This window comes from Macaca fascicularis, chromosome 1, assembly GCF_037993035.2.
Source record: "Macaca fascicularis isolate 582-1 chromosome 1, T2T-MFA8v1.1".
Lineage (NCBI taxonomy): Eukaryota > Metazoa > Chordata > Mammalia > Primates > Cercopithecidae > Macaca > Macaca fascicularis.
Window position 1 is genome coordinate 178,257,555 of NC_088375.1, and position 24,006 is coordinate 178,281,560.

Consider the following 24,006-nt stretch of genomic DNA (forward strand, 5'->3'; position numbering starts at 1 on the left):
TTATTTAATGTGTATTTATGGGGGGAGTTTTGTTTTTGTTTTTGTTTTTTTTGTCGGGGGGATAGGGTCTCGCTTTGTCGCCCAGGTGGAATGCAGCGTTGTGATCAGGGCTTACTGCAGCCTCAACCTCCCAGGCCCTAGTGGTTTTCCCACCCCAGCCCCACTCAGTAGCTGGGACTACAGACACACATCACCTCGCCTGGATAATTTTTATTTTATTTTATTTTAATGGGGTCTTGCCATGTTGCTGGTCTCAAACTCCTAGCCTCAAGCAATCCTCCCTTCCCAGCCTCCCAAAGTGCTGGGATTATAGGCATGAGCTGTTGAGTCAGGACTATGGAGGGATTTTTGATATGAGAGAAGTAGTGATAAATAAGACAATCAAGGTCCTTGCTCTCATGGACAGAGAAACAAAAGCAAACAAATGCAATCAGCCATTGATAAGCACTCTGCAGAGAGTTAAGACAGAGGTTGGTCATGAGGTAGAGTAACTGGGCAATCAGTCTGAGGAAAGGGCAGTGCAAAGGCCCTAAGACAGGAAGGAGGATGTGGGTTAGATAAACAAAGGAATGCAATGTTCTTTGACCCTACACGTGGATGTTTCTCATGGTCCACTGGTCACCCTGTTGGTCATATTTATCGCTGCCCAAATCACAATGGCTCTGAAGTCCCTCCCATTTACTTGTGTGAATTCCAGACTGTTTTGGAGGCTCTCCTTGCACCATCTTGTTTGCATCTCCTTGCAAACATCTTGTTGCAAACATCTCCTTGCAAACACCTTGTTTGCATCTCCTTGCACCATCTTGCTTGCATCTTGTTTACATCTTGCTTGCACCATCCTGTGCCCTGGGCATTGCTTGACCATGGACCCCTCCTGGGTACCTGGAGCTCAGACACACTGCTGGACATAGCCTCAAGTTCAGACCTGCTGCCCCTCCCTCATGGTGGTCTCCGTGAGGACGCTGATGGGGAAGGTGGACAGCAAGGCCGATGTCTAGCAAAATGCAGTCGACTGCAGAGAGGTGGCTCTGGTAGGTGATCAGGGATCCCAGTGGGATTCCCTGCCTTTGGGAGGCTGATAAGACACTGAAAAGAGACCTGGGTTTTACTCCTTTAAGGAAAAAAAGTTAACATTGTCTGCTCTGTGCCAGATTGATGTCTAGCAGGAGCTGGCAATACCAGGGTCAATGAAAATCTAGCCCTCACCCTCCCGACTCACTGATCTTAGAGTTGAGTGAGATTTTAATACTAAGGTAGGGCATCTGGATGCAATTCCAGGAGCACCAACAGGTATCTGAACCACTCAGGAGACTTTCTGCAGCAAGTTATAGCGAACCTAACTCACACTGGCTTGAACAATAGAAAGGATTTATTGGTTCACCATCACTGAGAGGTTGAAAGGTGGGAAGGCTTGGGGTGTGGTACAGTCAGGGCTCCAACTCTGGGTCTATGTGATTACTCTGGCCACGTCCTTCTTCTGTAGGTTAGTATCTTCCTTGGGCTGGTTTCTTCCTCACAGGATGGCTACCTGCAGACAGGAATGAGAGCAAGAGCATCACCCCCACAATCTCAGAATTCAGTCTTGAGCATCCAGCTGACGGCCTTTTTTCACACCTTCCCAATGTCTGTGGCCAGGTAGATGCAAAGTCCTGCTAACCAATTCCTGTAGCAGAGCCAGTGGCACTACCGCATCTACTCACCTTCTGAGCAGGAGTGAATTCTGCCCGAATTGCCGGACAATGGCTGGAGGATGGAGGCTGAGAAGTAGAAGTAATGACCATTATACTGGAAAGAGTGATACAACTGGGTTTACATTGTTAAAGATCACTTTGGCTGGAGATAGGTTGGAGGAGGGCACAAGAGGAAGAAGGGAGAACAATTAGGAGCTCCCCCAGGGAGAGGTGATGGTGGCTGGGCCCAGGGGGAGGCAGGGGTGATGGAACAAAGGGGACAGACTAGAATCCTGCCTCTGACCTTTGGCAGCTGAGTGGCAATGGCAAATCTCTTAGCTTCTCTTCACATCATTTTCCAAATCTGTAACATGGCTGTACAAATTCTTAGCCTTCAGGATGAAAGAAGACACATTAAACACGTCTACCTCAATAAGTAGCATTTTATCATTGTTATTACCCAAACTCTTTAGCATGACATTCAAGTCCCTTTGCATCTGGATGCACGTGACTCCAGGCGGCAGAGTTTCTGTGTTGGGCTGACAGTGCTCTTCCCATCACAAGGTGGAAGCTTCCAAAAGGCAAAAACAGTAACTCTACAGCCAGTTATGAAATTTCTGTTTTACCCCAGGGGATTTCGTGTCTACACTCTGGCGGCACAGGGGGTGGTTTGTCGTGTTTTCGGTCTGCAAATATTGACAAAAGATCAAGGGTTGACTCAATGCACTTTGATGAGTAAGAAAAAAACAGCTGGCTCAAATTTCCAGGCATTTTCTCCTGAGTTGAGTTGCAGTGTGGCTTTTGCCACTCCCCGGCTAGAGTCCTGAGCCCAGGAAAGTCCCTGCCTATCCTTGTCACTCCAAAATGATTTCACCAGAATCAGTGGGTTGAGTGTTTTTAGTACAGTCCATATAGTGCCTCAGCCCGCAAGGAAAATATGCATTCCTGGCAGAAAGTGAATCCATGCCAAATAGAGGGACCCTAAGCTAGGTGTGTGTGTGTGTGTGTGTGTGTGTGTGTGTGTGTGTGTGTGTGTGTGTGTGTGTGTGTGTGTGTTGGGGGGCAGAGTGGGGGACTGGTGGGAGCAGACCCATTGGGGGTGTGAGGCAATGGAGGGGGGATGGCACTACAGTTTTTAGTTAGGTTTCAACTGGGATGATGGAAACCCATACGTTTGGGGATGAGATTGACCTGAGTTTTAATCTCATCACTGCCATTCATTAGTTGTGAGATTATTCATTCATTCAAAATAGGTCAGATATGGGATAAAAGCTTCAAAACCTATTCATAAGAAATGACTATCTAGTGATGGATACAGAGGAGTAGATTGTAAGACTATGATAAATGGAGGAAAAAATGGAAGGGAGGAAGGACAGAGAGGGAGCACTGAATCCAGTGTTGCTTGGGGTGGTTGTGGTGGTCAGAAATCATGGGTTGCTTCCTGGAAGAAGCATCAAAGCATAGGGCTTCCTCCGGGAAGCATTGGGAATGGAGAGGCATTAGCATGCAGGAGAAGAGGTGTGCAGCAGGGATGGTGTTCCAGGCAGAAGTCCATGGGCAAACGTGAGCATGGAGTGGAAAGGGGTAGTGGGAGGCAAACCAGGCTGAAAGGGGAGCAGGGGCTGAACAATGAAGGCCATGAAAGCTGTTCTAAAGTTTCAAATTTATCAGAGGTCAAGGGAGAACTGTGGGAGTGTGTGAAGCGGAGAAAAGGCCTGAGCACCATGCATTTTCAAGCATTTTTGGCTGCTCTGTGAAAAACAGACCAAAGGGGACAGAGGTAGGAAGTGGGGACAAAAGTCCAGAGGCTATCACATAGTGCAGGTGAGAGATGGTGGCAGCTGGGATGAAGGAAGGCTGTGGGGTTGTAACAGTCACCCATGGAACTGGAGGATGTTTGGGATGTAGTCACAGGATCTTAGGGGAAGAACAGAATATTATTAGGTGCCAGATGCTTCAATTGCTTCATGTTATTTCTTGCAACATCCCTGTGAGGTGGGCATGGACCTGACTGGGTGAGTGACGTCCCCACAGCTGGCAAGTGGCAGTGGCAGAACTCAAACCCAGGTCTGTCTGTCCCCAGACCTGTGGTTTTTCACCACTGGATCATGCAGTTTTCCTAAGTCAAATGTAATAAGTTATTCTTACCATATTTCAATTAAGGCCCATAGAAGTTTTACCAATTCTGGAAAATTTAAATGGAGTGATAAATGCACTGAAGAGGAAAGACTGAAGAAAGTTGTTGATTGAGATCTTTGGAATGACCATCCGCATCCATCTCCAGTCATCATCCTCTCTGGGATTTTGAGGTCAACTGTCATCATCACTAGGAAGCCTCCCTGGATTCCTACTTCCTCATCAAATTTATTTTAATTAATTAATTAATTAATTAATTTAGAGACAGAGTCTCCCTCTGTTGCCCAGGCTGGAATGCGTGGTGCAATTTCAGCTCACTGCAGCCTCTGCCTCCCAGGTTCAATTGATTCTTGTGCCTCAGCCTCCCAAGTAGCTGGAACTAGAGGTGCGTGCCACCACACCCAGCTAAATATATATATATATATATATATATATTTTTTTTTTTTAAATAGAGATGGGGTTTTGCCATGTTAGCCTGTCTGATCTCAGACTCCTGGCCTCAGGTGATCTGCCCTCCTTGGCCTTCCAAAGTGCTGGGATTACAGGTGTGAGCCACCACGTCCGGCCTCCTGTCAAAATTTAGAGCACTCATTACCTTCTTATCATCGCCTCTTCACAGATCTGTTTTTCTTGCTGTCCTAAGAGCTTCTGAAGGGCACAGACTGTGTTTTCATCACTGTGTCATTCCCAGTGCTTAGCGGAGTATAATACACAGTATTTGTTAAATATTGGATGAATGGATGAATGCAATCACATTAGTGAAGCTGATACTAATAGAATCTGTCTGTTTTGGTTGAATGTGCAAGTGGAGATGGGCTTAGTGGGTGTCCATCATCCCAAACACTTTATCTTGTTTTATGCCAAGTGTTGAGCCTTCTCTTGTTCTGTGAAATCATAAAAACTTTCTGTTTGTGTTCCCTCTTCCTCCTAGGGAAACAAGACTGCAAAGCAGCGTCCCCTTTGTAAATATTCAACAGAGTTCTTCCTTAACTGTTGTTCCCCGGGTTCTTTTGCACAAATTACATGTTCCTCCTACCCTGGCTTTAATCATCACAACCTTGAATCCTCATCAAGCTCTCTGCCCTATCTCAAACCAGTGCTTAAAGGACACTCTTACCCTTAGAAGAAATGGTATAATTTTCATAAACATGGGTCATTTCCCCCTTGCATAAATGTCAGATACAAAACCACCACTTAACAAGATGTGCCAGAAATATAGAATGTCTGAACAAAGGCTGTTGACAATAGTATCTTTTTTTTCCTTTTTTGTAGTTCTGTGAAATTGCTCTCCCAAAATATTCCTAATGCTTTATTTACTTCAGTGTTGGGTTTATTTTGGGATAAACTTTCCTGAAGCTGAATCTTAGGATGTGATTCTTATCCTGGTCACATCCTGGGGAGTTGTTTTGTGACTTTTTTTGAATGGGTCCTGGCTCTTCCAGGGAGCCCCTGGTGCTGAGGAAGAGGCAGGGGCCAGAGGATGTCAACTCCCGTGTGCAGGACAAAGACAGAGATGACAAACCATCGGCTTGGGTGGAAATACTCCCCAAAGGAGAGCCTGCACCGCCTGGTCTCCAACAATGGCAGAAGTGAACCCAGCTCAGACTTTATCAATGATCTATTCCGGAGAGTGGTGTGTCTCATAGTTTCCAACATCTGAGTGATTTGTGACTATTAGGAATTCAGACACTGGATGATTAAAACCGCTGGTGCTGGGAATTTTCTCATTTCAGGAAATTTTGGTTGTGAGGCATGCTGGAACCTTACCAGCCAGCAGACACGAAGGGGAGGAAGTCCAGGCGGGGCCAGGAATGAGACTGTGGGAACTGACCAGAAGGCGGCACCATGGCTTAGCTTTCATGTCAGACAGATCTGCGTGGGCACCCTGCTTCCCTGAGCCTCAGTTTCCTTGCTAGCAGAGTGGAGGTGAGAGTTGAATTAAAGAATGTCATGCCTGGCACACAGTAAGGGCTCCAGATGGGAGTTCTGCTCTTTTTTCTCTTTCCCTGAGTGGCTAGAAGTCTAATGAGTGTCTTAAGGGTGAGGTGAACTGAGGTTTCGTCCAGCCTATGGTTGGTCTGACTTGAGGGATAGATGGTCTTCAGTGAGAATCGTAAGTTAGAGCTTGGAGTTCAAGAGACTTGGCCTAGCTCTGAGAGATGAGGGACAAGGGCTGGCCAGAGAAAGATTGTCCAGATCCTGAGGCTTCTGAGCTCAGGGTTGGGCTTTAATCTGAACTTTGATCAGTGAAGAAGCTGACAAAACCCCAGGTTTATCCTGGATTATACAGTATAGAGCCATGGTTCTCAGTGTGGCTTGAGGACCCTGGAGGAACCTGGAGGAACCTGAGGTACTTTCAGAGGTTCATGAGATCAGAACTATTTTTATAATGCTACTAAGATGTAATTTTCCCTTTTCACTGGTTGATGTTTAAACTGATGGTGTAAAAGCAACAGTGGTAAAGAGCTGGTGCTTTAGTTTGGATCAAGGTAGTGGTAGCAAACTGCAGTGGTTATCATTGTATTACTCACCACCACATGCGCATGGTAGGAAGAAAAAAGACAGTTTCACTTAATGTCCTTGATGAAGCAATAAAAATGATCAAATTTGTTAAACTTCAGCCTTCGAGTGCCTGGCCTGTCTTTTTAATGATTGGTGTGATGAGATGAGAAGTGTGGGTAAAGCTTTTCTGTTGCCTACAAAAGCACAGTGGTGGTCTCAAGGAAAAGCACCAGAGTGAGTGAGTGTGTTGGGAGCTGAAGTAGCCATTTTCTCCATAGAAAACCATTTTCCTGGAAAGAACAATTGACAAACACACTGCAATTGGCAGACACAACACCTGCACACACCCCCACACGTATCCACCCACACATATATGTATTTAAATGATGAAGTCAGGGCTTCAAGGAAATGAAGTTACTTAAAGAAAAACAAATGTCAGTATGTACTGCCAGTGATAAAATTTGAGAGTTCAAATGAAAAATTGGGATTTTTGAAAACTTGTATCTTTCACTGTGAGCTGGTTTCAGATTCCACATGGCAGTGACCCTTTGAAAATCCACCACTTGTCGAGTTTTGGTGTACTATCAAAGAGGAATGTCCACAGTTATCTGAACAGATTATTAAAATGCTTCTCCCTTATCCAACTTCATGACTGTTTGAGGACAGGTTTCTTCATATACTTCAATCAAATAACACAAGACAATAGGCTGAATGCAAAAGATATGTGAATCTACTTTGTATGTTAATAAGTCAGACATTAAAGAGATTGCAAACATGTGAAACAATAGCATTCTTCTTACTAATTTTGCTACGGATTTTTTTCGTTAAAATTTATTATTTAGATTAATATGTAACAGGTTTATTATTGTTGTTTTAAGGGAATTGATAAGTGTTTTTAGAAGTTCTCTATTTTAATTTCTGACATGATAAATATCACTAGACATGACCCACATAAACAAAACCTCCTTTAGAATCCTCGGTCATTTTTCAGAGTGGAAAGAAGCCTCAGTTCAAATCTTGGTTCTGCCATTTACCAACTGTGCTATCCTGGGCCAGTTACTTTACTTCTCCGTGCCTCACTTCCTTTATCTATCAAATAGAGATCGTTTTAACCTATCTTGTAGGTAGGCTGTAATGCTTAAGTGAAGCTTAACATATATAAAGTGCTTAGAACAACTCCCAGTATATAACAAGTGTTAGGTAAGGATTATAATGATAATAGTTACTATAACACAGCATTGTAGTGCTGTTATAATAGCTATTGGTTATGGTCTGTGTTCCAGTCTGTTTTCCCCACCTGAAGCCTTGGGGTAGGCTGTGACGCTCCCCCAAGATCAGGGTCTGCTGTCTCTGATTCATCTCTTAGTCCTAGCACAAAGCTTAGCACCCATTAAGCAGTTATAAAGTTTGGTGAGGAAATGAATGAGCAGTTGGCAGAAGGCAGGACAAATTCCTGACAGAATCCTGATAGATAACCAAGTTCCCCTATGAAGAGGCTAAAATCCTAAGTGGTAAGAGTGAGACGGTAAATGGAGGCGGAGGCACGAACAGGAACTGGATTGAGGTGGGAGCAGATAGAGTGAGAGAGGGTCTCGAATGTGTGCAGTAACTGATGGAATTGCCCCTTATGACATACAGCCTGATGCCTGGTGAGGAGGCGTTCCAGGCTGAACGAGGACCCCAGGTGAGACCGACCCCACCTGCTGATGGGGCTGGGTAACACAGCCTGCTTTAGTCCACCTGGAGGGCCTCCGAACCTTCAAGACACCTTGGTTAATAACGGCAATCTCTGCATCTGCGGCTGCACTGCATGGAGTTGGGGAGATCAGAGAGAAAAGAGTTAGGCGGAAGCACTCAATACTAGTCTCTCATAATTTCCGGATCTACATTTTACATGACTTGGCGTGTTTGAACATGTTGTACTTGTAAATGGTTTTCTCAGTTATTTTTGGACATCCAGGAAGAAAGGGGGAAAATGTAGCTCAGTATCTACCCTGCGCCAAGCACTTTATTTATGCTTTCACGCGGAAACCTCAAGACCACCTCAGGAGGAAAGTGCCGTTATATCCATATTGGATATGAAGAAGCTGAAGCTCAGGCGATGTAAGTAATGTCTCTGTGGTCACACTGCTGTTTGGTGGTCTAGCTGGGATTTGAACCCAAGTCTGTGTGAATACCATGTCCATACCCCTTAAAAAAGCAAATTGTATTTTATTTTATTTTCTATTACACAAGTAAAGCATATTTATTATCTAAAATTGAGAAAATACTGATAAACAAGCAAAAAAATAAAATTATCCATAAATTCTGCCATTCAGATACAAGAGCTACAATCACATTGATGTCTTTCCAGATTTTTTTCCCAATGTATATATTTGTAACTAGCTTTTCTGCTTAACAATGTGTTGCCAGGCACGGTGGCTCGAGCCTGTAATTCCAGCACTTTGGGAGGCCGACGTGAGCAGATGACGAGGTCAGCAGATCGAGACCATCCTGGCTAACATGGTGAAACCCTGTCTCTACTAAAAATACAAAAAATTAGTCAGGCGTGGTGGCGGGCGTGGTGGCCGACGTCTGTGGTCCCAGCTACTCCGGAGGTTGAGGCAGGAGAGTGGCGTGAACCCGGGAGGCGGAGCTTGCAGTGAGCTGAGATTGCACCACTGCACTCCAACCTGGGCAAAGAGCGAGACTCCGTCTCAAAAAACAAAAACAAAAACAAAAAAAAACCAATGTGTCATAAATGTCTTTCTGTATCTATAAACATATTTCTGTATTATTTAAAAAGACTGCATAGTATTTCATTTTATGAATGTAATGTTTATTTAACTGATCTTCTGTTGCTAAATATTTAGATTACATCTAGCTTTTTACTAATATTAAAAATGCTGCGGTAAGCATCCTTGTAGTTTAATCTTTGTGTGTATCTTTACTTCCTTGGGATAAATTCCTAGAAGTGAGATTGATGATTAAAAGTGCATTTTGGTTTTAAAGACATTTCAATATACCATATTGCCAACTTGACCCCCCAACAGGAAACTTACAAACATTTAATTTCCCACCACAAGTGTGTGAATATTCCTGTTTCCCTGCATCTTCAACAAAAAGTGAGTATAAAAAGACTTTTGCTTGTTGGATAGCCAAACATGAAATATTTGTTTTAATAAGTCCATATTCTTTCAATCTCACTTTCTTGCCTCTTGATCCAGTTTGACTAATGCTCTGTATTAGGATATGAAAAGTCTTAATATGTTGGTTACCCAAGGTAACCAGGTAACCATTTCCTGCCTGAGCTGAGTTGGGTAGAAGTGGTCAGGGAGCCAGGTGGGAAGGAAAGTATGAGTCTGAGTTTGGTAAGGCAGTAGCACAGGTTGGATGGAGAGGGGCTGAGTGCTGGTAACTGTTCTCACCCACTGGTTGGAGAGTGGTCCAACTACACAGTACTCACCTACCAAAGTATGCTTGCTCCCTGGGGACTGTGTTGGGCAGTCCAGACAGAGAGCTGGTGCTAAGAAATCCACCAGGGCTAGCGAGGTCGATTATGGGAAGGAGGTATACTGGCATCCCAACAGGAGGCAGACAGTAGGGAGCAGACATCCACTCCTGTGGGCAGCAGCCCACAGGAATTGGGGAGAAACAGAATCTCAAATGTGGGAAAGAGTGCTCTTGTTGGGAGCTGCATGTGCTACACAAGGTCCCCAAATGACTCAGCCGGCAAAGAGTTTCACAACTTGACATTCCGTCCCTTGGTGAATTCTCCATACTCCTGCAGACTTTTAGACATAGACATCTCCCTTGTGAGTAGATGTATCTGGCAGTGCGACTCAGGGGTAGCTTCTGAAGGATAGACTATGCTCATAAGATAGAAGGAGATCTCAGAAACCAAATTACTAGCTTGCTAAATCAGGGTTCCAGAGTTGGAATTCTCCAATTGGCCTGAACACTCATGCTTTCCTTGAAATCAGACCTACTGGGAAAATGAAATCCTGTATGCAAGGTTGTGTGGCAAGCATGAAATGGGAACAAGGAGAAATGGACATATGAAATGCATAATGTCATCTGAATAAGGCATCTCAATTATCACATAGTAGGGATGGTCCTACCAATGGGGCTGCCAATACAAGTTGTTTGGAAGAATCTTCTCCACAGGCAGAGCCCCTTGGTTTGACTTTGTGACCTTCTCTTTTTAATAGTGGGTCACCTCTGCAACATGACTCATGTTTCTTCAGAAATGTCGACATCGTCATGTAGGGTATTCAGCCTCTTGTGTCGAGGAGCCCTTCTGTGTTCTTGAGGTGACTCAGTATCTCTGCTCTGACCCACTGATTTTAGAGGTCAACTCTGAGCACAGCCTTGACTCTTTTCCTTCCAAGTTTGTGCCTGATGTCTCCTGTTTGCCGCTTTGTGCTCATTTCCCACCACAGCTGAAGGCTTTTGGGTTGGTGCTAGGACTGAAGGCTCCAGGATGGGGTCTGGCAAGAGTGAAATGCTAATCCAGGAGGAATTTGGGGATTGGACAGGAAATCTCAGCAGGGGCTGGGTCCCGGGATAGCTGGGGACCCAGCACTTCTGATAGGGCTGAGCCATGGCCTGAAAGAAGTACTCTGAACACTTTCACTGAAAGTGGGAACATCCTCAGAGCAGGCCTAGCAGGTTAATGTACTTGTTCCTCCAAACCCCAACTGCCCACATCAGGGGGCCTCAAGATCTGTAATTAGGGAGCTATAGGTAGAGTGGGCGAGGGCAAATGGTCCCAACTGCAGAAATGAGAAAGCTTTGAAGTCAGGGGGCTGACAAAAAATAAGCACTGAAACCAGTAACTGGCCAAGCAGTGGCTATATTTGCCTGTGTACACTTAGGTATGGGTGGAGTAGAGAACTATTCTCATGCTGTGAATAATTTGTTTACCTATCCTCTACCTAGTTTACAAAATAGTTGAATGCAGCTTACTTTCAAAGATATACTCAAAACAAGATAAAGTACACTTCAAGTAAAATTGTGTGGCAAAGAGAAGATAAACAAAACCTAGGAAAGGAGGAAAAAGCTATAGGCAGGTGAGAAAAGTACTTATATTAAAGATGTTAACAGGTCTATTATACTTGCTACTGGGAAGCCACAAATTTTGATCCAGTTTTTCCAGTAGTCAGGAGAAAAAGGGGTGGATCAAATTCATTCTTCAAAGCCCGTATATCTCATCTCATCCAAGAAGACTCTCCTAACTATACAGAGGCACAAAACACTCACTTTTAGATGTAAGTGTAGCTTTTCTGCTCCGAAACTTGAGTTCACTAAAGGCAGAGATTATGAATATATCTTATTTTACTTTGAAAACATGAAACTCGGGAGATGAGGTTTGGAAATGAGATAGAATCATGTTCCATCCAAGTTCTATACAGTAAATATATGTCCTTGAAAAGCTGTTAAACCACTCTAAACCTGAGAAAGTTGCTGAGAAGATTCAAGGGAGAATTATTCTAGTTTTTACGAAGAAAGGATCTGGTGGCCAGGGAAGGCATAGGCTATCTGATCCTCTACTTGCTAATATGAGGCAGATTCCTACCTGCCTAACTTCATAGATTGTTGGCAAAGCAGGCTAAGAAAGATGAGTTGTCAGACATTCCACAACCAGTTGCAACAACCTAACCCTAACCAAACCAAACCCTCCTGGCTTTGTAGTCCTTGCTCTTTCTAGCACATATATAGCCTTTCCCCAGCATCCCCATTCCAACTGCCTGCCAGGTTTCCCCATGTAAAGAGTCACAAGTTGGCAGAAATGTCACCAGGTCGACAAGTGTCTACTTGGCTGATGTTTGCTTCGTGCATCCCTTTCTGGGCTATTTTGTGCCTTGGAGAGGTAAGGAGGATCTATGGTAAGAAAGCAGCTACCAGCTTCACAGAGCAGTGAACCATTGAGAGAACTCTTCAGTTAAAGCCTGCTGAGTGCAATAAAAGGCAGTGGCTTTGCCGGACAGCAGAGGATTTTCTCATTCTTGGGAGAAAACTTGGAAACAGAAACCATTCCATGAGGCATTCTGGAATGAAGGCAAGTGGGAACAGAAGCTAGACTGGACTGCAGGAGATGTCATTGTTGTGGAACGTGGAAGAGGAAGTGGGTGTCAGACCACCGGGTGTTGGGCAGTAAGACGGGTGGGCTTGGTGTTAGGGTGGCCTCCGTGGGGAGTCAAGTTCCTGTGCGAGCGGACGTTCATTTGGCCTTAGTGTCCCCTGGGGCTATCTGGGTGTGTGGGTTCAGACTAGAAAAATATCTGCTTAACTGCAGGCTCTCAGTGGCTACTAGATATTTTGCACTTCTACAGCTGAGCAGGCTAAGTTTTCAAGGACCTTGGTCTTACAGACACTGATGTGGGAGGCAGTCCTGTCGGCAGAATCCCTCAGTCCTGTGGTCTGCTTTGGCAAGGTCCGGGCCCACTGATGGGGTTGAAAACAATGAAGCACCTTGATTTGTTTCTCACAGAAAGATGAGAAATTAAATAATCAGAATTGGATTTCAACTGGGAGCACTTTTGTGTGATACTGATTAATTCATCAATTGATACAATCACCATTTGGAGTGTCCATTATGTGTCAGGTGTGGCACTCAGTGATAGGAACACAGAAATGAAGATTAAGTTGCTGCTTTCAAGGGACTGACAGTCTTGTGATGGAGATAGCTGCCTAATAAGTAGGCAGGCGTGAGTCCTGCAGAGCATGTGTCCAGACCAAGGAGCTGAGGCTTCACCAGAGATGGGAAACCAGTGATGGATTCTCAGCAGGCAGATAGCAAAGTCTCTGGCTACTTCTGAGGCTGAATGTGAGCGGAACAATCCTGGAAGCAGGGAGAACCCCGAAAATCAGAAACAGTCAATAATTAAAGAAAGGTATACAGAGCTTAAAAAGATATAGGCAACATCCCCGGAAGCATGAACTGATAATCAACTTTTTTTTTTTCTAAAGTCAAAACTTTTATTTTTATGTTTTTTAAAATTTATTTTTATTCTTTTTTATTTCCATAAGTTATTGTGGAACACGTGGTGTTTGGTTACATGAGTAAGTTCTTTAGTGGTGATTTGTGAGATTTTGGTGCACCCATCACCCAAGTAGTATACATTGCACCCAATTTGTATTCTTTTATCACTCACCCCCTTCCCACCCTTTCCCCCTGAGTCCCCAAAGTCCATTATGTCATTCTTATGCGTTTGCATCCTCATAGCTTAGCTCCCACTTATAAGTGAGAACATACAATGTTCGGTTTTCCATTTCTGATTTACTTCACTTAGTATAATAGTCCCCAGTCTCAATCAGGTTGCTGTGAATGCCATTATTTCATTCCTTTTTATAGATGAGTAGTATTCCATCATATACATATACACCACAGTTTCCTTATCTAGTCGTTGATTGATGGGCATTTGGGTTGGTTACACATTTTTGCAACTGCAAATTGTGCTGCTATATACATGTGTGTTCAAGTACCTTTTTCGTATAATGACTCATTTACCTCTGGGTAAATAACCAGTAGTGGGATTGCTGGTTCAACTGGTAGTTCTACTTTTAGTTCTTTAAGGAATCTCCACACTGTTTTTCATAGTGCTTGTAGTAGTTTACATTCCCACTAGTAGTGTAGAAGTGTTTCTTGTTCGTCACATCCATGCCAACATCTATTTTTATTATTATTTTTTATTATGGCCATTCTGTGAGAGTAAGGTGGTATCACATTGTGGTTTTGATTTGCATTTCCCTGATCATTAGTGATGTTGAGTATTTTTTCATATGTTTGTTGGCCATTTGTATATCTTCTTTTGAGAATTGTCTATTCATGTCCTTAGCCCCTTTTTGATGGAATTGCTTGTGTTTTTCTTGCTAATTTGTTTGAGTTCATTGTAGATTCTGGATATTAGTCCTTTGTTAGATGTATAGATTGTGAAGATTTTCTCCCACTCTGTGGGTTGTCTGCTTACTCTTCTGACTTTTCCTTTTGCCATGCAAAAGCTCTTTAGTTTAATTCAACCTTTACATTAAATTAAATTTTATTGAGATGGCGTGTCGCTCTGTTGCCCATGCTGGAGTGCAGTGGCACGATCTCAGTTTACTGCAACCTCTGCCTCCCAGGCTCAAGTGATTCTAGTACCTCAGCCTCCCAAGTAGCTGGGACTACAGGCATGTGTCACCATGTCAGGGTAATTTTTGTATTTTAGTAGAGATGGGGTTTCACCATGCTGACCAGGATGGTCTTGAACTCCTGACCTCAAGTGATCCACCTGCCTCAGCCTCCCAAAGTGCTGGGATTATAGGTATGAGCCACCACACCCAGCCAGATAATCAACATTAAAGAGAACCTATATTGATTTTTCATTTGACTCTATATGGAACATACTTACATCTCTCTTGGGCCTCCTACAACTTGTCTTTTGGTGGAGGGCTTTCCACTAGTCCACTCCTAGTATAGAGTTCAGGCTCTACTTCCAGGAAGTTCATGATCTCTTTCCTCCCAAGGATATGCATGCGGGTTCTCCCCTCATGAAGCAGGCACACCTTCCTGCTCCTTCCAAATTTCACCAAGATTTTCCCCTAAGTTCTACTTATTCTATTCCTATTTATGAGGGTGAGTGGCCTCTTGGGCATATAACTCATTGGGAAGTGGGTTTGATGAACGTGGGAGGCCTCCAGAGCACAGCCAAACCAGGAGAGGTATTTACCCCGAAAATCAACCTGTGAGGAGAGAACTAGTATGATGTCATCTGGGAGGTGATATCAATATCTTTAGTAGCGGGGAAGGTGTAGAGGATCAAGCTCATGAGGAAGGTGAAGATATAAATGAAAAATAAGCAATAAGTTGGGTGCAGTGGCTCATGCCTGTAATCCCAGCACTTTGGGAGGCTGAGGCAGGCAGATCACTTGAGGTCAGGTGTTTAAGAACAGACTGGCCAACATGAGGAAATCCCGTCTCTACTAAAAATACAAAAATTTGCCAGGCATGGTGGTGTGCACCTATAATTCCAGCCACTCAGGAGGCTGAGGCAGGAGAATCACTTGAACTCGAGAAGCAGAGGCTGCAGTGAGCTGAGATCACACCGCTGCACTCCAGCCTGGGCAACAGAGCAAGACTCTGCCTCAAAAAAAAAAAAAGGAAAAGAAAAAGAAAAAAAAAACAATAAAGTCAGAATCTAGGTCAAGAGGAAGGTAGAGTGAGGTTTGGGGAAAAGATAAGGACCTAGTTCAGAACTAAGTGCACAAAGAACAGGATTGTGCTATGTGCCTCTTCTTTGTGGTTCCAGGTACTAGGTTCAGGTGCCATGACTAATGGAGCAATGTAGAGTATTGGAATAGAACATAAATTTGAATAGAAATATAGGTCTCATTGTGTTTTAGACAAAGATAGAAGCAGAAGAAAGTAGATGTCCAAAAGGGAAAAAAAAGACAAATAGGTTAGACACCCACTGGGGTTAGTGGACTCTAGGTACTGGGAATACATAGCTTCTATGTAATTTTAAACACCAAACTCTTACCCACATGATATAGACATGATAATCAAAAGAACTGTAAGTATAGGCCTAATATAGTAAGACCCAGGAAGGAGATGCTGGAGGGGGTTTTGTGAAAATATGCAAATTCAAACCAACCACCTTGAAACGTCTAAAGGACTATGTTTTTTCTTGATGGCTCAGAAATTTCCAGCTAGGTATGTCAGTGTAAACAAATGTATAACTCTCTCCTCTGCCTTTCTCATTTGATTCAGGAATGGGTTTTACCTGGGGAGAATTCTGGACAAATTTTAACCTGGATCAGGACAATAGTGGTATGGCTGTCTTGACTGTTTTCCTTGCCTCATGCTACCACATTGACTGATGAGACCTCCCTGAAGCTTCTATATCGTGAAGATTTATCTTATTCTTATAGAAGGTACTGTGACTCAGGGGCCACCATAAAGACTGTGGAGGTGTTGTCAAAATAATTAAATGGGAGGCCATTAGATTAGGTGGCTCTGATGCTCCAGGCTCCTACATAATCAAATTGAAACCTAACTCAGAATTTAAAAGAAAACAAAACTCAAGCTCAGTCAATCACAGGTGACCAACTGGGCATTAGTTATGTTGTCATGAACTTCCTACCAGGATAGTCCAAATACGGCAATTGTTTAAACTTTAACTAATTGACATATTTCTTTGCTCTGCTTACATTCATCCTATAAAATTCTTCCTCGTCTTCCCCTTTGGTGGAGCCCACAAACTATTTGTAGTCTGAAGCTGCCTGATTCATGAATTGCTGCTTGCTCAAATAAACTCTTTGTTTTTTTAATGTGCCTCAGTTTATCTTTTAACACTGTGCAAGGGTGCCTAGCTGAGAGGTGAAATGCAACCCACACTCAGCTTGCTAAGCCATAAGCCCTGACACGTAGGAAGGGGCTTCTTTTACTAATTCAAATAATTCATATATGCCAGTGGTAGCCTTGTGCTGGCCAGCAGCTAAACCTCATGCATGACATTCTCAGCCAATCACATCTGCTATTTGCAGCAACCTAGTGAATCAAAGGGACGTTGAGAATTATGCTCCCCAATTTCAGTGGAGGAGATGAAAGTGCAGAGAGTTTAACTGACTGACTTGGGACAGTCTCTTGTCTCTTGGTTTGTCAGGGCCAGCAGTGGAATCTGCCAAGGTTTGATCCTAAGTTCAATGTTCTTTCCACTACGCCTCCCACCAGAACTTTTCTTTCTCCAGATTCCCAATACGTGAATTCCCAGCAAGTAAACCTGTGACTCAGAGGAGCTGCCCAGCTATTATTCTATGGAACCCAGGGAAAGAAATCCTAGCTCAGCCACACACAGAGCAGCATCTATTGGAAATGCCTCCTTCTTGGAAATGGAGTACTGGGTCTTTGCTGGTGCCTGTATGGTGAGTCCTCACTGAACATCTGACCAGATCTGCCTCAAGTTTAGTTTCAACTCTTCTTTAGCAACTTCAGGCTTTTCCCTTGCAGGGTGGAGTGAAGATCGGCAAGAAGGGGGTGGGAATCGGGTGGGTTTGCAGAACATTAATGAATGTAATCCGTGCCTTTTCCCTGACCCAGCTTGGCTAGCAGCGCTGGATTGACATTCCACATTCCATTGTTCTCCTTCTAAGAAACAGAACTGGCTCTATTTAGCCCTAGGAATTGTCTGTGTAGGCTTGATTAAGAGAATTTGCAAACCAGATGGATTTACTGCTTATGGCATCTCCTCTAGTCCAAGAAAAAAGTGTTATTTCTGAAGCCCATAGCACCATGTTCTGAAACACTTCCCAGCCATTGTTCACCTGTGTTCTAGTCAGTATGCTGGCTCAGGAGAACTCCCTCACTTCTTACTTATCTGTATGCACACGTCATGCACCCCAGCCCTTGTGGGTAGCCATTGGGTTTGCTATCTAATCTCTTTCTCCATCAACTACCCTTCTTTGTCAACTTATATGGTTACAGTGATGAGACTCTGGTAGCTGCTTTGTACAATCCCATTCATACCTTAGTTGGATGCACAGGAATGTCAAGAACTCAAGTCAGTCTCTGGGAATTTGGCAGTGATCTAGTGAGAGAGGCTTAGACTTCCTTTGGACTGATGGCTCTGAATGGTATAACCTTAGAAGATGCTGCTAGTCATGTTGTCTATCTGGACAGGAGGGCAGATTTGTAAACAAGTATAAGTGCAGGGGAAGGAATAAAACACACTTCACAGACAAATAGAGATGAAAGATGGAGGTAGAGACATGTTTCTGGTTCCAGAACCTACTTGAGATCCAATTATGTTCTTTGCTTTGCATTTCAGGACATACCCTTACATTCTTATGATAAAATGCTCCTTTTGGCTCACATTATTTCCACTTGGTTTCCATTAACTACAGTTAATAATCCTTTCTAACACTTTAGCCAGTGGCTCTCAAAGTGTGACCCCTGGACCACCATCATTAACTTCATTGGGGAATTTGTTAGAAATACAAATTCTCATCCTCATCTCATAGCTAACAAATCAGAACACCTGAGGGGAAAGCTCAGAACTTTGTTTTTAAAGATACCCCCAGGTATCTCAAGTTCGAGAATTGCTGGCCTAGCTGTCTCAAGTATTGGGTGGAAAGAACAAGGATGGGTCTAGGTCTCAAGTATTGGGTGGAAAGAACAAGGATGGGTCTAGATTGGAACCTCAGATCTGTGAACTAAGGATGTGCCTCTGGGCAAGTCATGTCATCTCTTGAAGACTCAGCTTTCTCAGCAGTAAAATGAAGGAAAACGATGTTTATGTTACACAGCAGCTGTAAGAAAAGCACAGGGATCTGGGCACTTGAAAAATATCAGTTTGTTTTTGTCTCTGTGGATCCTGTTCTGACATAAGAAGAGAAGTGGCATTGACTTAGGTCATTCATCATGGAGACACAACCTGAACTTTTAAAAATCAATCCATCACTTTAAGGGAACGGGTTGCTGTTTAGAGCTCATACCTAATCAGTGTACCTAGATCTCAGTTCTGGGACCAGGTTTCCTTAGGCTATCACCATAGAGTTGGGAATTAAATCCAATAAATATACAACTTGTTTTGATCTTTTAGGTTTCAATGACTTGTTTTCCTACTGTGTGATCAAAATGACATAGTCTGGTCCATAACAGAATAAAGTAAGAAAGTCAATTAGTTCATATTTGAGGAAGGAAAGCACAGGCTTCTATTTATTAATTTATTCATTCACTAATTTAGTCTTTTGTCTACTTGCCGTTTATTCATTCACCGACTTGTTCATCTACCCCACACTCAAGCTACTTCTTGCCCTAGATACCATGCTAGATACTAGGGATTTATAGATAAGACCCTGTGTCCCCTCCTTCCCTGCTAATTGTTGACAGATAACAGAATGAGCAAAGATAAGAAGATAGGAAATGGTCTTGGCATCAGAGGATTATGGTCAGGAGATCTATCTTGCTGAAGCAATGTTAGGAAGTATGAGGCATCAGAGTCAACGCTGGTCATAGAATGAAAAAGCTGTAAGAAAACATCTGCTTTGGTTTCAACAGCATACCATTCTGCAGTTAACAACAGCTGCTGTTTTGCAAGGACCTCACTTTTTTTTGTTTTTTGTTTTATTTTGGTTTTGTTTTTTTGTTTTTTGGACGGTCACGTTTGAGGTGACCCCAGGTGATGACCATCTAGCTGGTAGGTTCACTTGCCAAATACTGTTCATACTCTGTGAGGAGTGGGCTGGTGAGTGCTCACTATAAAAAAAATCCATGTGTCTGCTACTACATGATGGCTAAATCAATCCAACTCCAAGTGAACTCCTTCTGGTATCCAGAAAGTCTGGCTATTTTCTGGTTGAATCTCCACCCAATTCTTGGCTTTCATATCACTGAAATTTCAAGTTTATATGCAAGATGGGGCAAAAACATCGAACCTCTCCCCAGACGAGTCTTTAGGAAATTCATCCAACTGGATGTTTCCTCAGACATATCCTCTAGGGAAGTCTGGGGCCAGTATTTCAGATACAAAAGAGATGTGGATGGTCTGGAAGAGGACAGCTCCTTAGTGGTTGAGTGTTTCATCCTGCCTCATATTTGAAGGGTGGTTTTTCTGCTTGCGTCAATTATAAACTGCTTTAATGAGAGTCAAATTGTGTCTTTCTTATTCCCAGACTTTATATAAAAAGAAGAAAAATAATGCCTAACATGTTGTATGGGGTAGACAACACCCCTGACCTCATTTGGCCCTTGCCACTGCGCTGGAGGAGTAATTATTAACATTTCATTCCCATTTAACAGATGATGAGGTTCATTTTATCAAAGTCAAAGCATCTGAGTTTATTTTTAACTCGGGTTTCTAGACTATAGATTTTTATGTTCATTTCACTGTAACAGACTATTTTTAAGGAGAACTATTGTTACCAGTACACAGGATCACAAGGAACTTCTTGAGAGACCTTGGAAACGTGGTGACAAAATTATCCTCTGAGAGTTAAAGTTTAAGATAGGGACAGGAGGATTAGTGAGGAGACAGGATGGCTCCCAGGACGGTGAGAGTCAGCTGATCTTAATCCGACCACAGATCTTAAATCTAGTTGAAGAAAAAAGACAAGCAGAGTCACAATGGAGGGAAATGTTGGTATTTTATCCATGCTGTGAGCTAGGAATCACATGTGGCTATCTTAATTGGGTGCTATTAGATAGTTTATTTACGTAACTCCTCTTGTGCTGATGCCTCACTCACCTGGCAGCCTTCAGAGTGTGAACGTGACATCCCACGCGCTGCAGCCCAGGGTAAGAGAATGCCTTGGCTGGGCCAATGTGAGGATTCCACGTTCGTGTGCTGGTAGCTTCTTAATCTCACTGTATAGTAATATCTGAGTAATACAGCTTCCAGGAGATTACTCTTGGTGTGTAGGAGAGACGGAACAGCTCTTGGAGTCTGATCAAGTCAGGTTTCTGAGCCTCTGGAACTGCAGGATAAATCCAAAATTTGGGTAATTTCATTAAGAAAGGGAATAAAATGTTCTTCTGGAAGACCTCTTGGAAGACTAAACCATCTACTGCTTTCTCCTGGCAGCATGTTTTCTTTGCCTGGCAGATGCAAACCTAAATTAGGGCTCACTGCTATTCCTGTAGCCTTGGCCTCGTTCTTGCTAAAGGTCAGTGGTGCAATACATCCAGACCTTATGTCAATTCCTCTCCAAAATAATTAGCTGAACACCCAATCAATTCAGGATCATCACCTAGGAAGGTGAGGAGGAAGGCGGGTTGAGAGAAACGCTGTTCCTCCCATTCAGGTGCCCAATCTTGCAACAGAGAAATAGACTCGTGCATAAGTAATTTTGATAATTTCAAGGGTTTTCTGTGTTCCTAGAATGCATCAGCCAATATAGGGAGTATTTTATATATATTATTTCATTTATTTTTAATAACCTAACCCATGAACAGAGGAAAACATGAAGTCTTGAGAAGTAATTTGCTACATGTCACAGAGCTAGTAGGGCAGAATATAGATTTGACCCCCTGAGATATAAGCTGCTGGAAAGACTATAATTGAAGTCCTAAATAGATGAGCGTATAAAGCATGGGCTGAAATTGTTTTCCTAGCAATCTCCATTCATTACCTTGTTCTGCTCTGGGAGTTCATAAAAATGAGAGCCCCTAGGCAATGTGAAGAGCACTAACTCCTTCATCAGTAAAAGGGTGACTTGCACAAATTAATGGACTCCAATCTAGAGTTCTAGTCTAATATGAATTAACAGAGAAGGTCTAAGAACCGTTTTCTTTCTTTTTTAAAAAAACATTAATTTCTTTTTTGAAACAAGGTGTTACTCTTTCACCCAGGCTGGAGTACAATGACATGATCATAGCTCACCGTAACCTTAAAATTTCTGGGCGTAAGGGATCCTCCAGCGTCAGCCTACTGAGTAGCTGGGACTACAGGCACGCACCACCACACTGGGATAATTTTTTTGTATTTATTTTTAGAGATGGGGTCTCGCCATGTTGTCCAGGCCATTCTCAAACTCCTGGGCTCAAGCAGTCCTCCCACCTGGGCCTCCCAAAGTTCTGGGATTACAGGCATGAGCCACTGCACCTGGAAAAACCACTTTCAATATCAAAAATTATAAAGGAAATACACCTTTATCTCAGATAGTGTTGCACACACTGCCTAAACTGTTTTAGCTAGAATTATATCAATCCAGTCTAGTTACACTGAATATCTCATTACTCATCATGAGCTCTGATTAACTGGTATCAGTTTATTGAATGTTAATAAACATATCTTGAGTACTTATCTATTATGTGTAGGGCACTGAACTGTGTTCTATGGATATAGAGACAAAAAAGATGCATTTCCCATTTCAAGAAATGTGTAGCCTAGGAAGAGGGGAGCATAGCTAAAGAAGTATTTTAAAACACTTTCTTTCAAATTATAACAATAATACATTCTCGTTGCACACAATTCAAACAGTAGGGACATATTTCTTTTTCAGGTGCTGGAGAGCCATTGAAGGATTTTATGCTAGAACCTCATGTAATAGGATTGGCCTTTGGAAAGATCTTCCCGGCTGCCATGTGGAGGCTGGCCCAGAGCTGCACCATGCGGGAAGCAGGAAGTCTCGTCTCAGAGACCAGCAAGCGGGCCATGGTGTGATTTCAGTCAGGGGTGGGGAGGGCCTGAACTAGGATCGAAGATGCTAATGTGGATTTGAGCGCTCACTGGAAGGGAAAGTATGTGTTGGGTTACTGAAGAGTAGGGAAAATAATACAACTTTGACTTAAGAAATGGACTTTGCTAAACAAATCTTTTCACAAACTGGTCTCCTAGAAAGGGCTCTGAGGGCACAGCTAACCAAACAACTATCCTTTCCAGGCAAGAGTTTCCCCACCAGGTGAATGGTTTGCCATGTTTCCAATTCCAGGAACTAGCTGGAATAACACTTATGCAATGAGAATGCACGAGGCCCACCTCCAGGAGCCTGGCTGGTGGAGAACTTGGCAAGACTGGAGTCCTCTGCGGAGTGGAAACTTCTGCTGCTCTGCTTCAAGGGAACTTTCCTTGGACGGCTGACTTCAGAGGAAGTCAGAACGGGCTGCGTGGAAGGCTGCATGGGTCTGGGCCTGGAGCCACTGGCAAAGAGGAGCCGGGGATGGGTGGGAGAGCACAACAGCACTTCATGAACAAGTCTATGGTAGAGGAAGCGGAAGACACTATGTTGGTAGGAAACCCTGCTGTCTTTCCCAGGCAGTGGATAAAATGAGGGCTTAGGAGCCAAAATAGCCTGCTCTGTCACTTCAGCACTGTGTGACACTGGCAAAGTCACTTCTCTGAGACAAGAGTCCTTTTATGTAAAATGGAGATACGTGTAGTACTCACCTTTTAGGTCATTGCAAGGATAAGCTATAATGAATGAAAACTGCTCGTACTTTGCTCAGCACCTTCTAGAAAGTCAGTAAGTGGTAGTTACTGATTGAAGAGTCTTAACTCTCTAACAAATACAGCTCCCAGATGGTTGGGGAGGTGGAAGGAAGGTAGAAGGCCAACTATCAAATAAAAGGACAAGTAAAGAATACGCTTATAACAATAGAGCCATGCTCACTTTATGCATCTAGGGATCTAGGGTGAATAGAGTTTCTGAATATTTCCAAACCAAATCATTCTTAAAACCTCAAGGAGGTTTCTTATTTACAGGTGAGTCTTTTTGTAAAACTGATGCTACTACTGATGATAATACAGTGCTACCACATCACCAGAGGCTCTTAGAGGAAAGAGATTATTTGCGTATCTTCAGAAACTCTTTGGCACTCTTTCTTTCTTATTAAATAGAATTGTTTTTTGAATCCCATATTGGTGTAGTTCTTTATAGATTACCTTGAACTTTTGAGTATATTATCTCATTTGTTCTTTGAGCAATCTAGAATTGCAGATTAAGGTTAGATTCCAGCCCTTGCTTTATAGGTGAGGAAACTGAGGCTCAGAGGGCTAACATGGTTTGCTTAAATAACTCAGCTAGGAAGGAGTGGATTTAGAATCCAAGCCCAGGTCCTCTGACCCTCAATCCAGTGCTTGTTCCTCTCTTCAACTGTTAGCTCTTTCTAGGGACCTGATGGGCTCCCTCTTTTGTGCACACATGTAAAAGGCACGGCATGGAGGACATGCGGGGGTGGCCAGGAGGTAGGAGTTCACCACTGAGCGTGGATGTTTTGTGACAAATGCAAGTATGTAGGATA

The 24,006-nt window shown here is 43.2% G+C and overlaps 1 protein-coding gene and 1 long non-coding RNA gene across 7 annotated transcripts in view; both read left to right on the forward strand.

The window, feature by feature from the left end:
• LOC107127367 (uncharacterized) overlaps positions 1 to 9,202 on the forward strand; it is a 79,135-nt gene extending 69,933 nt beyond the window's left edge. For 5 of the 6 annotated variants that reach the window (XR_012419733.1, XM_074005890.1, XM_074005894.1 and 2 more), the window contains 3 exons: positions 3,834 to 3,979; positions 5,540 to 5,732; positions 8,721 to 9,202. The gene's annotated coding sequence lies outside the window, so the exon portion shown is untranslated. The remainder of the gene's footprint in view (positions 1 to 3,833; positions 3,980 to 5,539; positions 5,733 to 8,720) is intronic. The other variant, XM_065521903.2, reaches the window with a different exon arrangement.
• Positions 9,203 to 15,551: 6,349 nt separating this feature from the next.
• On the forward strand, positions 15,552 to 23,621 carry LOC141407974 (uncharacterized). Its single transcript, XR_012419736.1, has 3 exons — positions 15,552 to 16,202; positions 17,019 to 17,192; positions 22,269 to 23,621. It is a non-coding gene; the product is annotated as an uncharacterized lncRNA (long non-coding RNA).
• Positions 23,622 to 24,006: the final 385 nt, after the last annotated feature.